This window comes from Leucopleurus acutus, assembly GCF_964270905.1.
Source record: "Leucopleurus acutus genome assembly, chromosome: 6".
In the NCBI taxonomy this organism is placed as follows: Eukaryota; Metazoa; Chordata; class Mammalia; order Artiodactyla; family Delphinidae; genus Leucopleurus; species Leucopleurus acutus.
Window position 1 is genome coordinate 88,513,437 of NC_139149.1, and position 12,923 is coordinate 88,526,359.

Sequence of the window (12,923 nt, forward strand, 5' to 3'; positions counted from 1 at the left end):
TGATTTTTATTGTTGTTGCTCTCTGTATGTTTGCACCATTTTATATCCTAAGCTGAGTTCTTGATCTTGCAGCAGCATGCTAAAAAGCAGTGTGAACTGGCAGGTTTGGGGTATGGTTTGCAGCTGGTCTATCACTTCCTCTTACTGGAAGTTTCAGCTTCAAGTATGATACAGTTATCATAGTTTACAGGACCTGAGCTTATATTTGCATCTTTTTAAAAATACTCTCTTTCCGCATTAATTTTTCGGTAGATGAATAGTCCAATACACTCATTTTATACACTTCCTCGTCTTGGTATAAATTCATATGGTCCGGTGCTATTGAAATCAGAGCACCGGACCTGATTTCTAAGCACCAAGGTCTAAGCCCTTTGGACAGTTTTTGGAGATTGAAAACGATGACCAAGCGAATGCAGCCCTGGGTTACAGTAATATCTCTAACCATCCCCTTTTCACTCATTGTCATTATTTAGGTTAAAATGTGTATGGAAGCCACAGTGGTTTTTCAGCATGCACAGATTACTGCAGAAACTTCCTCTATTAATGGAAATTAGTAGAGGATGGAAATGGTACTTGAACAGCAAGAATGATATTAATTATGGGAAAAGCAGTTGTATCTGGCAGTTGGCAAGCATGCGTTATTCTTCAGCTCTCTTCCATGGGTTTGTGTCCAGCCAGCATTAGAAATCCAAAAGCTTTTTATTTTGGCAAAGTGTTCACAGCATTTGGACTTCTCGCATCTAGATAAAAGATAATTTGGAAAGAAATTATGTTGATGAAATTGAAGAATTCAGTAATGAGTTCTGTGTAGATGAATCAATGCCCAATTAAATGATTATATCAAATCCAACTTTAAATGTTGACTTAAAATGACCACATTTTAAAGAGTTTGAAAGTAAGATGCTATACATCTAATCAGAAGAACAAAGTCCTGTTACTCAGCCTGGTAGGGGAATGGACTATTCTGATTGGTCCAAGAGTTTGATTAATGGAAACTTAGGACAGGAATTACCTGTATGCTGAGAATGAGAATAGTTTGCAATAACCTAGCTTATTTTCATTCCATAGTTCCCTTTCCTTTTTTGCAACTTCTCTCTGTTTCTCAGGGTTTTTTTTTTTTTTTTTCTTTTTCCCTGTCTACACCCCTTTTTCAAGGCTTTCTTCTCTGTTTATCACTGTTTTAATGTTCTCACCACCCTCTACAACATCTGTTTTTCTTTCCCACTGCTACTTTCACCTCTTCTTGTCCCTTCACAGCAGTGAATACAACCAATCAGAGCAACATTTGTTCCTTCATTCATTCACTCAGTTAGCATTTATCGAGCCCTTGCCATGTTTAAGGCACTCACTTGACCGCTGGAAGAGCTACCAAAACTACAGAAGTAGACACCTTGCCATCAGCAAAAAAGTGCATTCTTGGGATCCGTAAAATGCCCAGTGCAATCAGATCGTTGAGCATATAGGACAGGAACAACATAAAGCTGGAAAATTAGAGGGCTGTCAGTTACTGAGAGCCTTTATTCACTAGTTAATAGAAAACCATTGACAGGGTGTGTGTGTGTTTGGTTTCGTTGTTCGAATTAGGTTTCGACACAAGAACATCAATTTTTCAGAAAGTCATCTGTTTAGTTCTTCCTTTCTCCTCCTCTCGTCTTCATTCATCTTCCTAGAACTGAATTCTGCTGGTATAGCAATCAGTTGCAAAATAATTTTGTTAATATAAATGTAGGGCTATTGTGTGTCTGATTCCAGCATTAATGGTAGCATGGGTCTGGTAACTTTGTGAAGCTGCACGTTGAGGTACATGTTTAGATCAACAGTGATTATTCCCAGTGTGCCCAGTAATTTATTCTATCAGATAAGCTTCCCCTACTAGTGTACTAGTATTATTTTTGAGCTATTAGAATCTTTTCTAAGCAGTTACATACTTAAGGTTCCTAATGGTTTTGATTTATACTCCAGATTCAAGTTTAAATCTCAACTATAAGAATGTCTCTAGGTTGTTTTTTTGTTTTTTTTTTAAAGAAATGAAAATAAATCGGGACTAAATAAACAAAAGAGCTTGGGACTTCTCTGGTGGCGCAGTGGTTAAGAATCCGCCTGCCGATGCAGGGGACACAGGTTTGAGCCCTGGTCCTGGAAGATCCCACATGCTGCTGAGCAACTAAGCCCGTGTGCCACAACTACTGAGCCTGCACTCTAGAGCCCATTAGCCACAACTACTGAGCCCGTGTGCCACAATTACTGAAGCCCGTGCTCCGCAACAAAGAAAAGCCACTGCAATGAGAAGCCCGCACACCGCAACAAAGAGTAGCCCCCTGCTCACCGCAACTAGAGAAAGCCCGCGTGCAGCAATGAAGACCCAACACAGCCAAAAATAAATTAATTAATTAACAAAAGAGCTTGAAAGGTGCAGTCTTAATAAGACTTAACCAAAGGACAGATGTCATAAAACTTCCTTAAAAACATTTTGATAGTATGTATCCTATTATTTCACAGGTCTGGTTCAAAAAACTAGGTAGCCATTAGGGAAACATTAATTTTTTTGTGTTAACTGCTACTGAGTAGATGTTTGAGACTTCTGTTTCATTGACTCAATAAATATTAATGAACAAGGTGATATGCCAGGCCTTGAGAATGTAATGGCTCAAAAAAGAGGCATTGTCTCAATTCTAATGAAGCTTGCAATCTGATGTCTTGTGTAAACCAAATTAATAGACTGACACCATTCATGAGTACTGAAAAAAAACCTGTAATACAGCAGGATATTTTTAACAAAAATAACCTTTTATTAAGTTATTTTTATTAAAAATTATTTTTGCTATAACAAAAAATTAACATGTATACGTATATTAATGCCTCCAGCTTTTTTTTTTTTTTTTTTTTTTTTTTTTTTTTTTTTGCGGTATGCGGGCCTCTCACTGTTGTGGCCTCTCCCGTTGCGGAGCACAGGCTCCGGACGCGCAGGCTCAGCGGCCATGGCTCATGGGCCCAGCCGCTCCGCGGCATGTGGGATCCTCCCGGACCGGGGCACGAACCCACGTCGCCTGCATCGGCAGGAGGACTCTCAACCACTGCGCCACCAGGGAAGCCCCCTCCAGCTATTTTAAATAAATACCACTAGGCAATTGGGGTTCGGCTGTATGGCTGTATGACCATAAGCACATTCAGAGTGCTCACAGACAGTCATAATTTCACGTGTTCCATCTCACTGCCAACATAGGTTTATTTCAACTTTCAGGTCTGATGCCTCAGTTCTTTGTTTAAGAAACAGAGCAACAGTAACTATAATGATCACTTCTAACATATGAGGCAGCATTAAGAGTGAGACAAGCACTACTTTGGGGTCAGGCAGATCTCAGTTTGGATCTTGTCTTTGCCACCGTATGACCCTTTGGGCAAGTTGCTTTAACATCCTCTGAACTCTAGTTTCCCCGCGTGTAAAATGAGGCAGAAATGGAAATGGTCACATTGATTTTAACGCATGATACTGATTGTAGAGTGTTCCAGAGAATCTTTTCTTTCTAGTAACTATAATGGGAGTGATTTGAACTTGCCCACTGACTAAACTATTAAAAAAATTCTGAAGAGCTTAACATTTTGCATATATTTACATTGTTTAGTCTTTATAAATGCAAGTATATTTTAAATATGCTAGAGAGCTTTAGTTAATGAATATCCTTTATAAGACTTAATAGTTAGAAGAGATAGTGTGAACTCATAAGGAATAATGTGAACAAACTATTATCATTTTCAGATTTAGTCATATTTTGAAGGTCAACTTTGTTTCTTTTAGGATGTGTAAAGAAGGTTGTCACAGAGTACAATAAACTAAAACAGCAGAGGAGTAAATAACTCACATGTTATATCCAAGAAACAATTGGAAACCAAACTCAATAAGTACTGGGTATTAGAACCTAGTGATTACTGTAACTAACCAAAACTCCACCAAAGTTCTTTTATTCTGTTCCTGGAAAATACAGGACAGGTGTGAACAGACAGATTTCTTGGGGAATGCTTTTCCTAATACCTTTTTTTTCATCTTTTCATCAGACCTTTGTCTTCTGCCAAGTAAGATGTCAGTCAGTGTTATATGTCAGTCAGTGTTACAAGATCTCTTTTTGTAGGTAGACAGATGGGAAAAGGAAATGAGGAGTGGTGTCTGGCTCTTTAATTAAAGATGTAGAGCCAGAGTTTGCTCTTCAAGCTTATTGGCAAGACACATATGCACACATGTACACACGCACACACACACATACACTAACGCACAAAGTGCATCTGATAGATGAAGCCAAGTTTGTAAATTGTATCCACAATCATAGTTTCTATGGTAACTGTATCTTAGGCCCAGACACAAACAGAGCTGGGCAGGAGATGTCTGATTTTATTTTCTCCAAAGATAATCAGAAGAGAGATCATTCAGACTGTTGCCCAATGTGTACATATGTATATGTGTACATATGTATATGTGTACATATGTATATGTATACATATGTATATGTATATGGCTAGAACTTGGATGGTGCTAGCATGAGATTTAATGCTTAAATCCCAATAAATGTGTTATAACTTTATAATGTTGCAGATTGCTTTGCTATCTTTGTCATTCAGCTTTAAAATAACTATGTGCGTACATATAGTTACTATATTAATAAGGTGTAATTGGTTAACATAATGTGGAAACTATATACGAGATAACTTTTATATATGTGTGTAGGTTAGAAGGGACTTTAAGGATTTATGTTTTAACTCCAACATTTTACAAGGGAGGAAAATATAGGCACAAAATGGTTAAAAGGCTTATCCCAGAGTTATTTTAAAAATATTTTTATTTGCTGTATTTTCTAAACTAGCAGATGTTCTAAGCAAGTCTATAAGCTGAATACCCAGTTATTTGACAAAATTACTGAAATTAAATTAGAGAAAGTAAACACTTCAGAAATAATGGTTTGAACGAGTGTGTGTACTTTTGCTTCTCTAGATAGCATATTTGTAAATACATATCTCAGGAATAATATACTTCACATTGCAAAAGGGAAATAATTAAGCAGCTTATTTTAATTAGTTTCTTTTTGTTTAGATGGAATATTGTCAGTTGCCCTTCCTCCAAACATGTAGCATTTTAGCAGAGTGTCTGAATAGTAGAAGATTCTCAAAGCCAAGTTTATAACTTTTTAGATGTTTTTATTGAGTTGATTCCTTTAAAAACCTTCCAGCCAAACCTATAGCTAGGTAAAAGCAATGTAATTAAAAGAAAGCTTCTGGAAACTGCTCAAAAATATCTGTCATGTTACCAACTTGAAATGAAAGGCGTATTTCCTAAAATGGCATCTACATTTTTATACTTTGCATTTTAATCTTATGATGTGTCTGGCAGCGTGAAACTCATTCTTGGGTAATGGGTCTGAGTAAGACATATTTGTAAGTGAGGATATTATGAAGCTGTATTGCACCTTTGCACAGCCTTTCCATCACAGCAGCTTTTAAATTTCCTCAGGAAAATTGACTTATGGGACATAAATTACAACATTGGCAAAAATGTGTCCTGACCTGTAGGAATAGGAAAACATGTTAATTTTGAATTGTTTCCACTTTTTATCATCAGATATTTGATTTATCCTTTTATTTTTAATGAATTGTTTAGAAACGTTTGAAAGGGCATTAAATCTTCCCCTCTTCCATTAATCTGCAAATGGGGGAAACAGGGGTGTTAAATGGCCTCTTTAGTATATTGCTTTATGAAACTGCTGATTCTTGCAATGCCGGGCTACAAATACACACTAATTTAAGGAACACTGAATGTAAGTGGCAAGCGCCTTGCTTTTGTAGAGAAAAGACTAATAGCTTTATTTTAACAAGGCTCTTAACACCCCAGCCAGCAGCAGGCACTGAGTGAATGAAATTGGGAGAACTCCCATGGACTAAAAGCATCTTAATTCAACATCCCCCCTGCTCGCCCCCCGCCCCCAAACACCAAGCCCTCCTGATAGGCTGTCATAAGCTGTCATAATCCAAACAAAGAAGATCGCCATGTGCCAGGCATACCAAGGTATGAGCTTTTCACGTTGTTTTGAATGAGCTCCCTGAAGTTTCACTTCCTGAGCAGCAGAGAGATAAATATGCCCAAAATCCAAGCATAAGTTCTAACATTACATTGTTGTGGAAAAGACTGTGTTTCTGTTATGGCTTAAGTCAAGATTATTGGATCAAAGCCTCTGACCTTATGTTTTTGTGATGCGAGACATTACCTAATAAGGAGTTCTTCAAGGACACGCGTTTCTGAGTCTTGTTGAGCACAGAGCAAAATGAGAAATGAGCTTATAGATGCCTCTGCCAGCCCCCCCCCCCACTCCCTCCAAAAGTGGCTCGACTAAAACTGATAATTAGTTTCTCTTTGGCAACCGTCTAGCTGCAGGTTCCTGCTTTCAGCTCACAGCTATTTGTAAGAATCTTTGTCCCCAACACAATAATCTGTATTGCCACCATTTCTGACTGGGATAGTAAAAGTGATCAAATTACAGGAGGAGATGAGATAAGTTATGATTTATCCATAAATCTTATATAGCTATTAAAATTCACGTTTGTGGAAACATATCTACTAGCACAGGAAAATATCAGTAGTAAATAGTTGGGAAAAATTTCTGTATACCATTAAAATATGTATATATTTGTAAATGTTAACAGAGGTCATCTTTGGGTGACTTAGGGAGAAAAAAATAGGTAAATCTGTTTTTTAAATAATGGAACGCAAATGTATTGCTCTCATCTCCCTTGACTAACCGTGTGTCCCTGAGCAGGAAATGACTTTTCTCATCTCTGTGTCTTAGAGTACTTAGCATACGACTCTAATGTTTAGAGTCACTAACAAATGTTTATTTACTTGCAAGTATTAATCTCATTTTCTGAGCATGATAGCATAAGACAGTGCAACCAGTGGGTGTTTATCTATTAGAAAACTGTAAAGATCTTCAACACCATAGTCTGGCTTTCAGTAAAGCACCAAGCAACATCTCATTGCCAATTCCCACATAGCCTTTTACAGACTTTCTATCAGTCAATGTTCAGTTGCAGAGAACAATACACACTCTAGCTAGCTTAAGCAGGAACAAATTTATTACACCATGTTAACAGGCTTACAGAATCATAAGGAAGGCTAGGAAACAAATTCTTAGATAAGCTTTCAGGAATGACTTCCCAAACCACACAATAGAACTAGGCTACTCAGGGAGCTTCTGCCATTTCTTTGAGGAAGGTTTTGGCTCCACAAGCCACACAATAATGCCTATATCAGAAGCCACCATAATTAGGAAGGTGCCACAAACAGGAATTCACCTTTAGTGCCACCAGCTCCAAAGCTAGCTATGAAAGCTACACTCCACCCCCGGAAACTAGCAATGGCACATCTGCTAACACTGCCATGGGAAAACCAAGCACACCTTTGGACATTCTTGCCAGAATCAACAGTGGAAGCATAGCCACTGCCTCAACTCCATTTCTCAAATGACGTGGCCCACCTTAAATCACACCCAGAACATTGACTACAAGGGAATTCTGGGAAAGGTAGTTTTCAGCTTTCCAGGCTCTATGGTTCAGAGTGACCCTCGACAAGGAGGGAGGATCGAGTAAAGCTCGCCAACACACCATATGAGCCACAGATCTTGTCTTACTGAAGCTCTTGGCTGCTTTTGACACTGTGAACCACTCCCTCTTTTGTGGAATTCTTTTCCCTTAATTCCTGTGAACGTTCTCTCCTTGCTCTCTTCTTGACCAACAACTTTTACTCAGAATCCCTCCTGGGTTCAACTTTTTTTTTTTTGCCTGCCCCTTAAATTATGGTATTTCTAAGATTATTATTGGCATTCTCTCCTTTCATCACATGTCTTTTCTTCTACTCTGTCACCGTAGATTCTTCCTGGGCAGTCTAATTCTTTTCCAAGGTTTCAGGCACCAACTATAGACTGAATGTTTCTCAATTCTACACCGCTAGTCCAGATTTTTCTTCGGCATTGCAAACTTTTATACTCAATTATCTCTCAGGCATTTCCATCAGATGTCCCAACTCAAGCTTAATATATCTAAGTGTTCCCTCCTCCAACCCCTACCCCTACCCCCTAAATCTGTTCTTCTTTTAGTCCCATCTCGGCAACAGTTATCAGATTCACCTAGTTGCTAAGTTCAGAAACTTAGGCATGATTCCAGACACATCCTTCCCGTTAATTCTCAGTCAGTTGTATTAAATTTACCCTCTTAACATCTTTATGATGCTCCCTTGTCTCCATCCTTTTGAATAGCCCCTTGTTTAGGCCTTTATCATCTCTGACTTAGACTGTCACGGGAACCTCCATACTATGGCAAGAATAATCTCTCTAACTGTTCAATATGTGCTATCACTTATGGAATATCACTTCTCAGTGGGTTCACCATCAACTAATGGTAAAATCAAGTTCCTTGGCATGAGCTCCTCCAAGATCCAGTCTATGGCAGTTTCTCCAGAGCTTGGACTCTGGGATCAGACAGACCTGAACATTGTCTCAGATATGCCGTGTCCTAGCTGTATGACCTTAGGCAACTGCTCAGTTTTCTCATGTGCAAAATTGGGCAACCATTGGGGATATTTGGGAGGAATGAATGGTCTAATGCAAATAAAACATTTAGCCTTGTGCTTGGCACTCAGCAAGGGCCAAATAAGTGTTAAATTGTAGTAATCAAAGAAGTACCAAAAAATGGAGGGCGAGTCCGTGTTGGATGGTCTATATTCTTGGGTAGACTCAATATTGTCTATATGTCAGTTCTTCCCAGCTTGATCTATATATTCAATGTACTCCCAATCAAAATCCCAGCAAGTTACAAACTGATTCTAAAGTTTATGTGGAGAGGCAAAAGTCCCAGAATAGCCAACACAATGTTGAATGAGAAGAACAAAGTTGGAGGACAGACACTACCCAACTTCAAGACTTACTATACAGCTACAGTAATCAAGACAGTATGGTATTGGTGAAAAAATCTACAAATAGATCAGTGGAAGAGAATAGACAGCCCAGAAATAGACCCACAGAAACACAGTCTCAACGGATCTTTGACAAGGTTGCAAAAGCAATATAATAGAGCAAAAATAGTCTTTTCAACACATGGTGCTAGAACAACTGAACATCCACTGCAAAAAAAAAAAAGAAGAAGAAGAAAGAAAAAAAGAATCTAGACACAGACCTTATAGTCTTCACAAAAATTATCACAGACCTAATGTAAGATGCAAAACTGTAAAACTCCTAGAAGATAACATTGGAAAAAATCCAAATGACCTTAAATTTGGTGATGACTTTTTAGATGTGACACCAAAAGCATGATCCATGATATATATGGGAACTCTCTGTACGTTCCTCTCAATTTTGCTACAAACCTAAAACTTCTCTAAAAAATAAAATCTATTTTAAAAAATTGTACTAGTGGCAATAATATTGTTGTAATCATAATAGTAGCACCAGTGATATTGTTGCTACTGTTACTAATATTCTTTTCCTTAGAGCCTCTGTTTCTTCTTTTACCAAAATGTTGACATTCCCTGGGAACACAGTGCTCCTTTTATGCCTCCATGTTGTTTCACTTTGGTTCTGTCTACTGAGAATGCCTTCTCCTGCTACTCCTACCCCCTCCTCCTCCTAACAAAGTCCTCCTCATTCATATTCAAGTTTAAATGAAGCTTCAACACCCCCATGAAGCTGTCTTCAACTCTCCCAGGTGGACTCTGGTATCTGTTCCTTCAGACTCCCACTACCTCCTTCAGACTGACACTCCAACGGTGATCTCATTGTACTGTAATTGTTTGCAGGCCTGTCTCTTTTATATTTAAAGCAATGAAGAAATCAAGCCGCTGTTCATTGTTTTTAAAGTGGTACCTAATGTGGCATTAGAATACAGAAGGTGTTCAGTAATTACTAATTGAATGATTGTATTAAAGATGCTGCAGTATTAATAGGGAAACACAAATACATATACAATTGGTGAAGAATGGAATAATTTTTTAATTGAAGTATAGTTGATTTACAATATATCTGTTAGTTTCAGGTATACAGCATAATGATTCGGTTATACATATATATGTGTATATCTGTGTTCTCTTTTTGATTCTTTTCCATTATAGTGTATTACAAGATATTGAATCTGTGCTCTACAGCAAATCCTTGTTGTTTATCAATTTTACTCTCATACTCCCAATTTATCCCTCCCCTCCTTCCCCTTTGGTAACCATAAACTTGTTTTCTATGTCTGTGGGTCTGTTTCTGTTTTGTAAATAAGTTCATTTGTATCATTTTTTTAGATTCCACATATAAGCAATACCATATGATACTTGTCTTGCTCTGTCTGAATTACTTCACTTAGTGTGATAATCTCTAGGTCCTTCCATGTTGCTGCAAATGGCAATATTTCATTCTTTTCTATGGCTGAGTAATATTCCACCATATATGTGTGTGTGTGTGTGTGTGTGTGTGTGTGTGTGTGTGTGTTCACACACACACACACACACACACCCCACATCTTCTTTATCCACTCATCTGTTAGGTTGCTTCCATGTCTTGGCTATTGTAAATAGTGCTGCAGTGAACACTGTGGTGCCTGTATCTTTTTGAATTAGAGCTTTCATCTTTTCCAGATGTATGCCCAGGAGTGAGATTGCTGGATCATATGGTAACCCTATTTTTAGTTTTTTTGAGAAACCTCCATACTGTTTTCAAGAACAGAATAATTTTTGATGTATAAGCATGCCATCCATCTTTTGAAACCTGGCCTTTGCTCTTCTACTTCCATGAAGTTTTTCCAAACACCTTCATCTGTGCTTCTGCTAGTAACATCCTGAATGACATTGGTTCATGCATTGTCCTACATCACTCTTTAATTATTTCATTTCTGATCCTTGTTTTCCCAACAAGACTAAAAGCTGCTTAAGGATAAGGATCATCCTACATTTCACAGAATCTAGCATGCCAGCAGCTTACCAGAACCACAGCACATGGGCGCTGCCTCCTGAGATCCCAGAATGTTGACTGCCATCATTAGGCCAGGCCAGTTCAGATAACGGCCCTGAAAGTATTAACTTGGAGTTTTGTGGCCACGTGAAAAAAATTAGTTGTAAATGTCTCAAGCCATCCTAAGGATACATAAATATGATGTTTTTCTTTTTTTTAATTTTAATTTTACCCACAGTCTCCTAAAAGACCCACCTCATTCCTTATTCTTCTGTATCTATGGCAACGAAGCATGATGTTTTTATAACAACCACAATTAGTAATCGTCAACATATTTCTGGTATTTACATTAATTCTCCCTCCATAAAAAAATAGGTCAAAAACAAAACAAACCTTAGATAGGAGTGACTGGGGACAATACTTCTATCCATCGCTTCTTTTCTGTGCCATTCATTTATCCCCTAACTGTCTGACACCATCCTTGCCCCTAGTTTTTGTTAAAAAGGTTAGCAGTTTAAATCAGGGCTTTATCCTAATGCAGAGAATTCTGTCTCTCTGTAGTTACTTCTAAAGCTGTAAGTGCAATCTTCATCCTACCTAGGTAGCTATTGGGCTGTCAACCTCTCAGATGACGCCAGGTGCTCCTGTGTATTGGTGAAATATAAAGAGGTTTTACAGGGCACACTCCTAAGGGCCTCCTGTAATAATGTGACACCAGGAATAGTCTTTCTTAACTCTAAATGTGCGTATATTCTCGTTTTGCAACACCTCCCCTGACAAACCCTCCCTACACACACCACCCAAGCTGGGATGGTGGTTGCATAGAGAGCTGGGACTTTTCGTAGGAGGAAAATAAATTCCAGCTTGAGTACTACCCAGAAAAATTTCCTCTACAACCTTGACACTGTTACTTCCTGTGCTTATTAGCAAACTCCCCCTTCCCCTCCATTATAAGAGGCCAGGTTTTCTATTTACCCCTTCCATGCACATTATATGAGAGCTACCCTAGCACAAGAGTGAGGACACAGGTGGCCATAAACCACATGTGTTGACGGGAAGAGGTGAGGAATTGATCAGTCACCAAGTACCTTCCAATACCATGTTCGTCCCATATGTGTCTTTAGTTGGTATGATAGATACAGAAAGACTCTATGTAAAGTCTTTAGATTCATGGCACTAGCACACTTTATTGAGAACCTACTGGGGCCAGTCACTCAGTGCCCATCAGAATCTCAGAGGCTGGTGGAAGAGACCTGAAGAGAGGTGAACACAGGAAGTACATAGGAAGGGACAAAAACCAATAAAGACCAACACTAGATTGAAAATAGTTTGTCACTTCTCTGTTTATAAGGGAGCGGGCTCAGTGAGGTTCAGGTGATCAGAGAGGGCTTCATAGAAGCTGTGGAAGAGGTAGCTGATTGCCACCAACCCCAGGTCGTAAAGAAAGGTTTCGTGGAAAGTATACACTCTTATCACAGCCAAGAGGAGCCTAAGGAGACGTGATGACTAAATGTAATATGGTGTCCTGAACAGAAAAAAAATTAGGTAAAATCTGAATAAACTATGAACTTGAGTTAACAATACTGTATTAATATTGATTTATTAATTGTAAGAAATATACCATAGGAATATGAGATGTTAGTTATAGGGAAACTGGGTGCAGACTACATGGGAACTCTCTGTACCATCTTCTCAATTTTCCTGCCAGTCTAAAGCTGTTCTGCAAACTAAAGCCTATTTTGAAAGAAAAAAAAAAGCGGTCTTAACAATCTACAGAATACCCCTGGCATGGTGACAGGAGGGAGTCAGTTTGACAATGACCCTTTTTTTGAAAGAAGTGACTTTGTCGTTAAATGCCATGTTTGTGACTCGATCATCAATTCCTATAACGATGCTGAGTTCTTGCCTGCTTTGCCGTGGTTAATTTTTGGCAGGCAGCAGCAGCATTTGTGCAGTGATTAC

The 12,923-nt window shown here is 38.5% G+C and overlaps 1 protein-coding gene across 3 annotated transcripts in view; it reads left to right on the top strand.

The window, feature by feature from the left end:
• The window catches only part of PARD3B (par-3 family cell polarity regulator beta), a 1,046,263-nt gene that overhangs the window by 960,623 nt on the left and 72,717 nt on the right, over positions 1–12,923 (top strand). The window lies entirely within an intron of this gene.